This window comes from Mercenaria mercenaria, chromosome 13 (assembly GCF_021730395.1).
Source record: "Mercenaria mercenaria strain notata chromosome 13, MADL_Memer_1, whole genome shotgun sequence".
Taxonomy (NCBI): domain Eukaryota; kingdom Metazoa; phylum Mollusca; class Bivalvia; order Venerida; family Veneridae; genus Mercenaria; species Mercenaria mercenaria.
The window spans coordinates 80,051,070-80,063,781 of record NC_069373.1 but is presented as its reverse complement, the minus strand read 5'-3'; the positions used below and the strand labels follow the sequence as shown (position 1 = coordinate 80,063,781).

The window sequence follows — 12,712 nt, the reverse complement described above, 5'->3', positions numbered from 1 at the left end:
GGTCAGCCATACATGGGCCAGAAATAGAACTAGATACCCAAAATTCGTCTATATTTTAAAAATAAAATGACAAAAGAAACTAAAATTCTGTATTATGTAATAATGTATGTATACTAAAAAGTTACAATCATTCAAAACAGTGACTTATATGTATCATAAAAAGAAATATTCACCTAAGAATTATTACAAATGGATAACATATCATTTGGAATTATAACTATGATGGACCTAGGACTCAGGTTAGTGGATTTATTAACTCAATTATCATAATATCTAAATCAAAGAAGCATAATAAAAAAGCATGCAGATGTGCATGCATTCAAAACTAACCATAATCTAAAGTAAACACATTCTTTTAAATGTGAACTATATATCTTGTACATGAAACTCTGCTAGGAACAAAATATCCATACACACAAGTGGGTTATATACAACTTGTCGTTGTTTACATCACATGACTTGGGTCAAAGGTCGTTTCAGATTCAAATTTTCAATAAAATACCTTGATATTTCAATTTTGTAACTGCAGTATCTAATTTATTCAGTGGGTTATTTGTGGAAGGAATGCATTTTTGTGAACAGAAAACATGTCCCCACAACTGCATATTTTTAAAAAAAATAAATACAGCTTATTTCTGGTAAATTCCTGAAAAATCTCTCTCTGATGAAAATTGTTGCAAAAAACAGCCACCATTTGAAATTTGGCTCCTCCCACTTCTTTTTATAGCAAAGGTTGGGGTTTAAAGATGATAGCCATACAACCGTATTAAATGCGACATAAAACTGCATATAAATGATACACAAGATAACAAACCAACTTTACTGAACACTTCCGTCGATTAAGTCATTCCATTTTAAATCATTTTTTATATGTATAAGTCACTTTTGTATAATATCAATAGCTGTCAGACTATTAGCCGAACAAATCATAGTCAGGAAATACTTACGTAACTGAATTCATTGCACATCAACCAAATTTCCTAAGTGAAATAAGGGCCATAATTTGCATTAACTTCAACCAGGAGTTTACTAATTTGGTTATGTAAGTACGTTTGAACAGAAAGTGTCTGATGTGAAGTTTCAGTATAATATGATACGGCTTGACAGATGGGAGTTGCGCGCAAATTTTCTATGGCGTAAAAAAAACGTTTGTTTCCGGTAACTTGCTAAAAAAAGGTAGGGTAGGTAGGTCGGTATATTCTTTTATTTATCTTTTTTATTAAGTGGGACTTTTCGGAAATTATTTTTGTGTCAAAAAATGAATACCAATAAGTTCGTGATGCCTTTAGAGCAGCAGTAAGTTGATTTCTAACATCTCTGACCATGTTTAAAGCATAAAAAGTGCAGTTTTGCAACTTTCTGTTAAAAAGTTGAAAAAAAATATCCAAGGCAATCAAAACATTTACGGTTGGGCCAAAAGTTTAGGTTAGGTCGGGATATCGGAAACAAACAATTTAGGGTAGGTCGGGATACCGGAAACAAACAATTTTTTTACGCCTAAATACCTAAGGGCCAAAACCTGAATTTAGTCCAGTCGAGAGTTATCTCACTTGGATATGTAAGTATCATTGTGTAAAGTTTGAATCAAATTAGTACATGTATACATGTATAGTTGTTTCTGAGATACAGTCTGAGAATTAGCTGCGTGCAAATCTTCAACTGAATTTTCTCTATAAAATAATGGGTCATTTTCGATCAAATACATGGAATAGTTACTTACTTAATAGTATGACCAAGCACGCAAAACTTCAACCAATCTGTGACGTCGACGCCGACGCCCGTGTGAGTAGAATAGCCCGAGATAAATATCAGAAACTTCTTTAGTTTTCATATTTTCCTGACAGGAATTTAGTTTTATGCCAGTAATTAAATATCCCTCTTATTTGTTAAGTGGACATTTAAAAACGAAATGCTATTTCACTTTAAAACTAGATCCTCTTACAGGCCCAGTGGCTGATTTTATATCCATCATGGCTAAATACATACATCATGTATATTATCACTGATTAACCTGTATCAATGGAAACACTTATTCTTTTCTGGCAAAGTTACCTATCACAAACTAATTTAGCAAAACATAGTACAGAATTTACAGTCTAGTTTCAATCACATAGGTATATTTCCCGAATAACATAACTGCTGTCTCTAAACTAGACAAAAAGCAACATATAAATTGTAACTATGTTGTGTTATACTGCTTATCTAGTACTTCAAAATTAATGAAATACCTTTATTCAACAGTACTCAGTAGTTACTCAAACAGGATAATCCATAGACTTTAGAAATCTATACCTGCCTCCAAATATATATACTATAGTTCTAGAATTTCTCTCATTTCCACAAAGATTACGAAACGTACAATAAAACAACCGCCCTAGCTATACCTAAAGGAAAATACTGTCATAGTAACAGAATTTATCATATTTCCCTAGATATTATTGTCACTGCCAACATTAAACTACTAACATTCCTGTTTAACACAAGTCGTATAATACCGGTTCTTTCTCTGCATCTATCTGAAAGATTTTTCCCTCAAATATATCGAGGTTTCTAATTCCATCAATATTTAAACAGATCATTCTACGACTGTCACGGATGTTACACTATATAACTACCCGTTATCGAGTTTACAGTACGTGTTAAGTTTTATATACAAACTTTATTGGGTCATCGAGTTAGCAATAAGTGTTATATTACTGTTACAAAATTATATGTTTACGTACAAAATTTATTGGTTTGCCGGTAATTCGCAACAGACTATGGGATCCAGTGAGAAACTTATCTGCAAGATGAAATCGATAAAGAAATCTACATTTGATGCATTAAAATGCAAACTAGCGGGCTAACGTATGCAGCTGTCTGTATGCAGCATAGAGTGCAATGTGCTCCCTAACTCCTTCGGATTCGAAACCACGCACGGGGCAGAGAATTGTATGCAAACCAGAAATGGGTCCATGGGACACAGATGCCCCCACTACATGACAAAGGACACAAATGTTTTCCTAGGTCAGGGACCATAACTCCTACAATACTGAATGAATCCGGACGCGAAACCCCAGGTGCACAACTGCAAATGCTGACCAACATTCCTTTAAACTTTGGTGACTCTAGGTCAAATACTTTTGGAGCTACGCGCGACACAACATTAAAATGACCAAATTTTAACTTAGTCAGGGGCCGTAACTCCTACATGACTGAATGAATCCGGACGCGAAACCCCAGGTGCACAACTTCACATGCTGACCAACATTCCTGTAATCTTTGGTGACTCTAGGTCAAATACTTTTGGAGCTACGCGTGACACAACATTAAAATGATCATTTTTTAACTAAGTCAGGGGCCATAACTCCTACACGACTGAGTGAATCCGGACGCGAAACCCCAGGTGCACAACTTCACATGCTGACCAACATTCCTGTAAACTTTGGTGACTCTAGGTCAAATACTTTTGGAGCTAGGCGCGACACAACATTAAAATGACCAATTTTTACAAAGTCAGGGGCCATAACTTCTATAAGACTGAATGAATCCGGACGCGAAACCCCAGGTGCACAACTACACATGCTGACCAACACTCCTGTAAAGTTTTGTGACTCTACGTCAAATACTTTTGGAGCTACGCGCGACACAACATTCTCGGAAGGACGGACGGACGGACGGAAAGACGGACGTTCTAACGAAACAGTCTTTATGTGACTCCCCCATTGTTCTCTCTATTGTTCTAACAGTCACATAAAAAGAAAAATAGTCACATAAACAGAACGGAATGAATGACATCAAAGAGAAAGTACCGTTATGCAGTCACTTAACCATCATTTCGCGGGCACGGACGGACGGACAAGGGCAAATCTATATGCCCCCCCCCCCCCCCTCCCCCACCACAAAAAAAGTGGGGGCATAAAAAGTCCTTCAGAGAAAAATAAGTGGTTTGGAACAGACAGTGAAAATGAAACCATAGTTGTCGCCGAAAAAATAGAGGAGATTGGCATAAATGCTGGAATTTACGTTTGTATTTACGTAGAAATATAGGGGAAGTAATATACGAGATATCCTCGAAAAATGTATGTGCGCGTGGTTAGATGGAGAATTTTGGTTTATGAAATGTATAGTGTGTGTACATGTACACAATTGCAACAGAATGCAATAAAATAGTGGCAAACTGGCGCATGAGCTTCATAGAAATGTCGGATGCGCAAAATGTCCGAGAAGGAGATGTGACAGGATCATAACCTTGGATAGTTCACTTCTAATTTGAACGTCTGTAAACACTTAACAACAAATGTATATGCGGCTTGTCCTAATTAGCATCACATATTGGGATTACTGGTAAAGTTTTGGCAAGATGTGAAATAGGACAGTGTGTGGCAAACAGAACACAGCATGGTCGGCCTTAATTACTTTACGGTACCTGTTCCGAACTAACTGACATGTTTCGGTCCGTCTAAACCTGATGCTAGGATTACAAGTTATAACAGAAATATTTGCTTACATAGCATCTGAGTATGTTCGCAGCCACATGTATGTCAAATAAACATTCTTTCGTAACCTTGTCCCAATATATCAGACTGTAATGAAATGTAAGTGATAATAACGATACGAGATTGGACTATTCGTAACCCAGCTAGATCTCACTTGAAAATACGAGACCCAGACCCGGCTTAGGGATCGGAGGCCAGCCGGAGACTGAACTAATATTGAAAATGTCTGCAAGTTATTTACTTTTGGAGATATAGTCAACATTTATGCACATATCATTGAAAACAAAACACTTGAGACTTACTTATCATTTTTTCATTGTTTCTTAAACCGCAAAGTTTGCCCTAGTTCGACAAGTACATCTATTTACCAATCATGATAGATATAATATCATGTGAAACTATCTTGGGCCTGCAAAACATTGAATGAATACTGGCATATTTCGCAAACTACAATCGTGAAAATTCTATAGCATATTGTAATTATGGCAATACCTGTGATACAAATGAACTAACCAATGATACAATGTATATGTTCAATGAAAGTTTGTCATGAAAAGCCACAGTTTTGCAAAGGAGTTCGTGGGTTGTACAGAAATAAATCTGGGTGTTGAAGCCCCTGTAGGGTGTGGTATTATGGATAGTTTTGAATATTTTGAAAACCAGATGCTGAATTTAAGTAAGTTCTTAGGATTGAATTATCGATATGGTCTCCTGAATACGAGAGAAAACACATGTTCGAAAGTAGACTCTTCCACTTTATACTACATATTCTGTATTGCTAGACAGATCAGTGGAACAGACTAGTTCGAAAGATGGGGGACCAATGCATATGCTGTTGTCTTCTCTCTGAAAGCGCGCGCGCATGTACGGTGGGGTGGGGCGGTGCCCTGCCGCCCCATACCCTCTACTCGATCCTACGTCTATGTTGATGTAGCACAAGATACGTTTTCTCGGCTGGTCTTTATAAATGACATAATTTGGTCGAAAACAATTAAAAATGATAATATATATGGACAGAAAATAAATATCAACAATTCAAACCGTGCCGAGTTTATCATCAGCTATCATATTATAAACAGATAAAGAGTGTATATTTTATCCATAATCCAGTCAACCAGTTTTACTCATCTGTATAAAAAAAATGTTAGCTATGCGCAGTATAAAAGCGTAATGTGATATAACAAGTATAATTTCCATTTTATGTATACTGTCTATGTATACTTACAACATGTCACAATATAATCTTTAGTCACTGCATAGGAAAATATAATAAACTGTTTACATAAACCAATGCTAATCCTTATACGGTAATATGATCGAATATCTGCAAACGTCGTTATAAGTATAAATATAAATAAACTATTATCAACTAAAAACGTAGAACACAAACCTTAAACTTGCACTGAAATGTATCCAAATTATACTGTTGACATTCTCCCACAAAAATCGAAACAATGAAGAAACTGAAGGAATATAATCGTCACATTGTGATACTTTTTATGGAAGACGAAAAACACATGTAATTAATGTGCACAAAATTGAAGGGTGTTGGCGCTCCGCTTGACTGGCCATATAAGCTTTCTAAAATTATATGCGACCTACGATAAACCGTTTTGATTTGAAGTTGTTGAAGCCTGTGGTTTCGCCCACGGCACCGTTCAAGTAGTAAATTATGTTAATTCGACCGAAATCCTAAGTATAGTATTTTTTAAGCATATTCATCTATACAAAATTATCATGTGGGTACAAAAATGACCATGCTATATTTTGGGACTGATCTCGGTGTTGTGTCGGCCAATCTATTCAGTCGTCGCATGTTCGAATTTCGCAGAAGTCGTAATATGACCGATTTCGCGATCCAATGAGAGTGATTTGCTCAATTGCAAACATTCTTAATTAATTGTTTAATTTGATCTAGCTCGTGCCGTATCAGGTTATTCATAAACAGGAAGCATGGACTGGCGCGCGATCTTGTAATGTCACTAACATACCGTATAATAACCTCATAAAATAAAGATATTTATCATTTTTATAACTTATATTTCGTATCAAAGCAATAAGAACGGCAAATACCGTTCCGCTAAATTGACTGAAGCATTTATGCATGTAACTTGAAACGATGGCGGACAAAATATCCGCTGTCATCATTTTGAAATCATTTGTTTTACTAGAATCTGCCGCAAAAGAAACTTCTTTTGTGTTGAAGGATACGAAGAAACGTGCACCCGATTTACGAAACCCTACCCCCACCCCCTCCCTCTATCTCTCCTTTCTCTCAAGTTTTCTCTTACAGGTTATTAGATCTGTAGCGAGAAATATTGCGCGAGCTCTGCAGCGGAAATATTGCACGACTTTAGGACGAAAACCTCCATGGCATTAAAAGGATTCTGTGCCACATAGTCTTTAGCTGCCGAGTTAACTGGCGGACAACTGACCTTATAATGAAATAAATAACCAAAGTCATGTAAGTTATGACAGAAATTACCAATATATTAGGGACATTGTTGACTCCGAGATGAGATTAAATGGATAACGGCGCAGATCTGGTCCAGTCTTCCGCCAATTTTCTGATTAAAACCATTAACAAGAGGGCCAAGATGGCCCTAGGTCGCTCACCTAAGAAACACTCCATAACAGTGTAAAACATGTTTGACCTAGTGTTTTTATGGAAACAAATATTCTGACCAATTTTCATTAAGATTGGACCAAAAAATTGGTCTCTTGCGATAAAACAAGCATTTTCTTAGATATGACCTAGTTTTTGACACTAGATGACCCATGTTCAAACTCGACCTAGATTTTATCAAGGCAATCATTCTGACCAAAATTCATGAAGATCAACTGAAAAATACAGCCTCTATCACATACAGAAGTTTTTTCTTTGATTTGACCAAGTGACCTAGTTTTTGACCTCAGATGACCCATATTCAAATTCGACCTAGATTTCATTAAGTCAATCAACCTGACCAAATTTCATAAATATCAACTGAAAAAAACAGTCTCTATCGCATACACAAGATTTTTCTTTAATTTGACCTAGTGACCTAGCTTTTGACCTCAGATAATCCATATTCAAAACCGACCTAGTTTTCATCAAGGCAATCACTCTGACCAAATTTCATGAAGATCAATTGAAAAATACATCCTCTATTGCATACACAATGTTTTTCTTCGATTTGACCTAGTGACCTAGTTTTTGACCCCAGATGACCCATTTTCGAACTCGGCCTAAATTTCATCAAGGCAATCATTCTGACCAAAATTCATGAAGATCAATTGAAAAATACCGCCTCTATCGCATACACAAGGTTTTTCTTTGATTTGACCTAGTGACCTAGTTTTTGACCCGAGATGACCCATTTTCGAACTCGGCCTAGATTTCATCAAGGCAATCATTCTGACCAAAATTCATGAAGATCAATTGAAAAATACAGCCTCTATCGCATACACAAGGTTTTTCTTTGATTTGACCTAGTGACCTAGTTTTTGATCCGAGATGACCCATTTTCGAACTCGGCCTAGATTTCATCAAGGTTATCATTCTGACCAATATTCATGAAGAAGAATTGAAAAATACAGCCTCTATTGCATACACAAGGTTTTTCTTTGATTTGACCTAGTGACCTAGTTTTTGACCCGAGATGACCCATTTTCGAACTCAGCTTAGATTTCATCAAGGTTATCATTCTGACCAATATTCATGAAGATTAATTGAAAAATACCACCTCTATCGCATACACAAGGTTTTTCTTTGATTTGACCTAGTGACCTAGTTTTTGACCCGAGATGACCCATTTTCGAACTCGGCCTAGATTTCATCAAAGTTATCATTCTGACCAATATTCATGAAGATTAAATGAAAAATACAGCCTCTATCGCATACACAAGGTTTTTCTTTGATTTGACCTAGTGACCTAGTTTTTGACCCGAGATGACCCATTTTCGAACTCGGCCTAGATTTCATCAAGGTTATCATTCTGACCAATATTCATGAAGATTAATTGAAAAATACAGCCTCTATCCCATACACAAGCTAAATGTTGACAGACGACGGACGACAGACGACAGACGACGGACGACGGACGCCGGACATCGAGCGATCAGAAAAACTCACCTGAGCATTGCTCAGGTGAGCTAAAAATTACTTTTTAAACATGTCAAATGTTTAAAACTATAATTATAATCCTTTAAATACCTATCTCGTTTGTTTATATACATTTCAGCAACTTCGTCCATTTTATGGAGTAAAAAAGAAATGAACTTTGGAATTGTTGGAAAGGAAAAATATATAAGAAATATAAACTACATGTACATCCACACTTGTTACAACAATTTACCAAGGAATCATTATAACTTTTTATGAACGGAATAGTTGCTGCAAATGATTCTTGTTTACTTTTTCTGAAGAACGCGCATTCATTTCTGTGCACTTCAACACACACACACACACACACATGGGTATATGTACAACTTTTAAAAATATACCCCCACATTCAATATCTCAAGTTCATGGTCGCGTATATTTTCCTTTAGCGTGTTTGGGGTGGAAATAAATTGACGTTTTTGGAATAAAACCCAAGTGGTTAATGCCGGAGACTTCGACTATCACTTGCCCCTCGCCGCGCCGAGTTCTGGACTTTGCTTGGAGTGTACAATTCGTTCATGTTAGGAAGCCATTCACCTGGCTTACGGAACGCCGGGGAGTCTACCTAGGTGCCAGCATAAAATAATGCTTACAGGGGCAACTGGCGGTCTTCATCCGCCGTCAAAAGCTGGAATGTCATCGTTTCACCTTAGCCGGTATGAGGATCAAGAAACGTTATGCTATAAATCATGTCTCGGCGAAAGTATTTTCTTTCAAGGTAACTTTCAATTTAAACTTCAAGGAAGTTCCATGCAGGCTTGGAGAGCGATATCACTAACACCAAAATAACAAGTTTGAATATGTTTACCAACAAAGAAGAGAAAAGGACAGCTAACAGTGAATGCAATGGGAAACTTGTACATGATGACCCTAGATTGCTCACCGGAGTTTCAGAGTTTAAACAGGCTAGAGAGATTTGCAACTTTGAAGAGGACCATAATCTGCTGAATGTGTTGAAAGTTCAAGAGGCAGTAGAAGTTGATTTCATAAATTAGTGTGACCGATGGTAAACAGCTCAAACACTAAATGCTTCTTTAAACTTGGGTGGAAAAACTACACACAACATTGGAGCAGGCCGAGGGCGTTTTGGAAATTTTCTTTATAATGGTTATATATATCCAAGTAATTTATGGGAAGTTATTTGAAGGTATTTCTATATTAAGCCCTAGGGGTCCCAAAAAGGGGGCTGTGAGCCCCATTTGAACAAGTTTGGTGAAGATCTATCTAGCCATTTATGAGAAGTTGTTAAAAAATATTCTATTTTTAGTTCTTGTGGCCCCAGAATAGAGCCAGAAGCCCCTATTTGAATAAATTTGGGAGCAGATCTTATAATAATGCTACAGATCAAGTTTGATGAAGATCTATCAAGCAGTTCATGTTTAAAGTATTTCTTTAGCTCTAAATGCCCCTTATTGGGATCAAGACCCCCACCCATTTGAATGAAATTGGGAGAGGACCTTACAATGATGCTACATAAGAAGCTTGATGAAAATCCATAAGGCAGTTCATGAGAAGTAATTCAAATGTATTTCTATTTCAACCTCTAGTGCCCCTAAAAGGGGCCAAAGTCCCCCATTTTAACAAATTTGGGAGAGGACCTTATAATGCTGCTACAGCTCAAGTTTGATGAAGAATCATCAAGAAGTTCATGTTTTACTCAAGCACTTGGAAAGAGTTTGGAAAGAACCTTATAATGATGCTACACACCAAATTTGATGAAGATCCATCAAATGGTCATTTGAAGGTTTTAATATCTTTAGCTCAGGTGGCCCCTGAAAGGGGCCAATGTGAAACATTTGCAAACTTAATAGAGGACTGTGCAAGGATGCTACTGACCAAGTTTGGTGCAATTCTGATCAGTAGTTTCAGAGATGACATCTGAAGGAAAGTGTTGATGGGCAGATGATTGACATGAGTAATAACAATAGCTCTCCCTAAGCACTTCATACTCAGGTGAGCTACAAACAAAACCAAAAATTGCTAAGTCAAACAAGAGGCAAAACTTTGTAAAAATGCAAACCTAGGTTTTGTAAGTCAGATCATTACAGTGGACAAGCCTGTGTAGTTACAATCTATTCCCATCAGTGGATGCTAAGATATCAACTAGCATTCAAGACTTAGACAAGAAATTGCTAGGTCAAAAAAGGGGATTAACATTGTAAAAATGAAAATAAGAGTTATGGAACATGTGTATTACATGCCAGACCATCAAAATGAAAAAGTAGTTTCTCTACGGTAATTTATTACATAAAAAAACTTACTCAAACAATGCCAAGCCAAAAATGGGGCATAAGTTTTAAATAAACTGAGTTATGGAACCTAAGCACAGCAGGACAAGACAACAAAAGCTGTCACAGGAGACAGTGTGCTTGACTATTTCGATGCTGAACAGTGAAACGGGGCACATCTGAGAAAGCTGGAGCTGTCACTGGAGTGTTTAATGACTCCAATGGTGAATGAAGATATTGCACAATAGCTTGAGTCTGTGTCAAAAATATTAAGTTATAAGAGAGATAAATTGTATCAAAACACTAAATAAGTATAATTCTAAGCAAAATGGGGGCATAATTCATAAAATATTGGTGCAAGAGTTATGGACCTTGTGTCATATGATGTGGAACAACTGCTTTCAGTTTGAATCAAATCCATTTAGTAATAATTAAGATAGAAAGAAAGTGCATCAAAACTTTAACCAGAAATCCTAAGTAAAAAGGGGGTGGGGGAGTAATTCATGAAATATTGGTGTGAGAGTTATGGCCCTTGTGCCATATGATGAGGGTGATGATGATGAATAACTACTTTAAGTTTGAAACAAATCCATCAAGTAATTACAGAGATAACGAAAAAAAAGAGAAAGTGTAATAAAAACTTTAACCAAGGTGGGGATGCGGAAGGGCACCAACGACAGGTTGAGTAGGATCGCTCTCGATGTACTTCGTATAGTTGAGCTAAAAATTAGAATAGTTGAGCAGAAAAGGATCCAATTTATCATACCCTGATGATTATAATTTTTTACACGCAAATGATGAAATTTTCATTTAAGTATACATTTAGTTTTTTCTTTGCGCGAAATTACTGGTAGTGTTGCTAAATTATTCATTAAATATTTAATGTATACCTAGCTTAGTAATTGACCTCATATATTATGTAGATCAAAGCAAAATATTAAATTAACATTTTCTGTTTTTGTTACCAGACAAGTAACTCAGGTGTATGAAAATTGAATTTTGTTGTTACAGTTCATTACACCAGCATTTACTCTCGTCAGATAAAACTTATTTCAATCAATCATACTAGTACTAAATATAAGGTTTTATTTCTGTCATCTGAACAGCAATTTATAGGGCCATGGTTATTTTTCTTCTTTTACCTTCTAATATAGTACCAAATTCTAAGGAAAATGAGCTGTATATAAATTGTACTGTGAGAATCGTCCTAACAAGTATTTGCTAAGCTCGTCCATATTTAGGTTTGTTTCTATTTGAAAAGGACAAGGGAAGATGGAAAATATTTGACTCCTGAAACATGACAGTGTTTTGCTGTGTATGTGTTCAAGAACAGCATCTTTTTCAACAATATTGCAGTCATATAAACAACTGTGTCTACTTGTAGCAGTGAGCACAATGCTCAACTTTATAGTGCTACCTCCCAGGAATATCATGCTGTACACACCTGACATGATACCCCACCCAGTCACATTATACCGACACTGGGCTGACCAGTCCTAGCACTATCTCGTTAATGCTGAGCGCCAAGCGAGGAAGCTACTAATACCATTTTTCACGTCTTTGGTATGACACGGTCAGGAAGCAAGCCACTAATCTTCCACACTCAAAGTAGACTGTTTTTGCTCATTTTACCAGGAAGATATATCAATGCAATTTACATTATATTGCCATTTTTCAATTTCTATTGTGAACAGGGATCTCAGGCGATACTCCAAGCAGAAAAATCGTCAAAAAAGTGTAAAGCAAGATTCTTATTTGATTACATTTATTTGTTTGGGTTTAGGCTAGTGGCCAAGTAAAAACAAGTATGAAATACAGTCGATTCCACTTATTTGAATACTGGTTATTGGAATATTCCGTTT

General features: G+C 36.4%; 1 protein-coding gene across 1 annotated transcript in view; it reads right to left on the bottom strand.

Annotated features, from left to right (window-relative positions):
- The window catches only part of LOC123528469 (uncharacterized), a 37,696-nt gene extending 31,640 nt beyond the window's left edge, over positions 1 to 6,056 (bottom strand). Inside the window, 1 exon segment of the mRNA XM_045308205.2 lies at positions 5,869 to 6,056. The gene's annotated coding sequence lies outside the window, so the exon portion shown is untranslated.
- Positions 6,057 to 12,712: the final 6,656 nt, after the last annotated feature.